We start from the raw sequence: 1,457 nt of genomic DNA on the forward strand, positions 1-1,457 counted from the left end.
TGGTGGCTGCACAGCTTCCCTACTTGTGTGTAAGGACGTGTCACTCTTCCAGCGTTCCCAGCGTTCCCTGTGAGGATGTGGAAGTAGAACTGCTCCCCCGCTGGTCACGTGGAGACACTGAGGCCCAGAGAGGCACAGTGATGTGTTTGGTGGATAGATGGGTGGGTGGCCAGGAGCAGAGGAAGAGGGAGGTGGAGAGGTGGGCAGGGCCTAGATCTTCACTCTACAACACGGAGCACGGGTCACTATGTAAATTTAAATCAGTTACATTATGTAATATGCAAATTGAGTTCCTCAGTCGCGCAGCCACATTTTAATTTCTCAGCAGCACACATGCCTGTGACTACCATTTTGGACAGCACAGCATAGGTGGAGACCCTGGAGGGTTTGAGCAGAGGGGGACATGGTCTGACATATGGGGGCAAGGGACCCCCAGGCTGCTGCGTGGGGAGCCGACTGCAGGGGTCTCGGTGGAAGCAGAAGCTGGTGGACCTCATGCAGGATCCAGACAAGAGGTGATGGTCCTGTATGAGAATTGCCATGTGGGGCAGGGAGGTGGCTGGATGGTAAAGATATTCTACAGGTAGAACCATGAGGATTTTCTGAAAGATTGCATACACAGTTCAAGGTTTGGGCTTAACCAGCTGGAAGAGTGGAGATGTCCTTCTCTTGGATGGCAAAGAACGTGGGTGAGCGGACCTCAGATGAAATCACATCGCAACCCATGAGCATCAGGCAGAGCCTTGGCGGTGGATGTCCACAGCTCAGGAGAAGCAGAGCCTACCAGAAGGAAGGGTCGTAGGAGGGGGCTGAGCAGCCAGCGCTCATGGTTTCAGGGTGGACACCCCTGTCCCGGGAAGGGCGCAGGAACATTCTGAGCCTCAGGTTATCCATCTGCAAAATGGGCAGAATAATTCCTGACCCTTTTTCTCTAGTTGGAACTTTTTAGGGATATAAGAAGAAATAACACAGAAAGACTTGGAGGCTTAGCCAGGATAAGGCATGAGATAACTCCAAGGTAAGATGATTATTATCTTAATTGGATGTAGTCAAATTTAGTTTTTTATTTTAATGATTTAGATTTGAGGATGAAGTATTCATTTATGAATCATCTGTGACAGTAAACAGACCTCCCTGGTGAAGACTTCCCTAATTACCTGTAACCACCTGTGACTGATGAGCCAGCAGCAGGGATAGTAGGGATGTGATGGCAGGAATTATCTAATCACATGTCCCTGTAAATAATTCAGGGGCGGGGGCCACTTCTGAGGCCGGAGCAGAGTTACCTTTGCCTCTCATGGTGCATATTTTCTGTCTCTGCAGGAGCCAGGAGGAGGGGTGCAGGCACCAAGGCTCTGTCTCTGCAGGCTAAGCCATGCCCCTCTGACTGTGGCTGTGGCTGTCCACGGCTCAGCAGAAGCAGAGCCTATCAGAAAGAAGGGTCGTAGGAGGGGGCT

Source organism: Orcinus orca, chromosome 15 (assembly GCF_937001465.1).
Source record: "Orcinus orca chromosome 15, mOrcOrc1.1, whole genome shotgun sequence".
NCBI lineage: Eukaryota > Metazoa > Chordata > Mammalia > Artiodactyla > Delphinidae > Orcinus > Orcinus orca.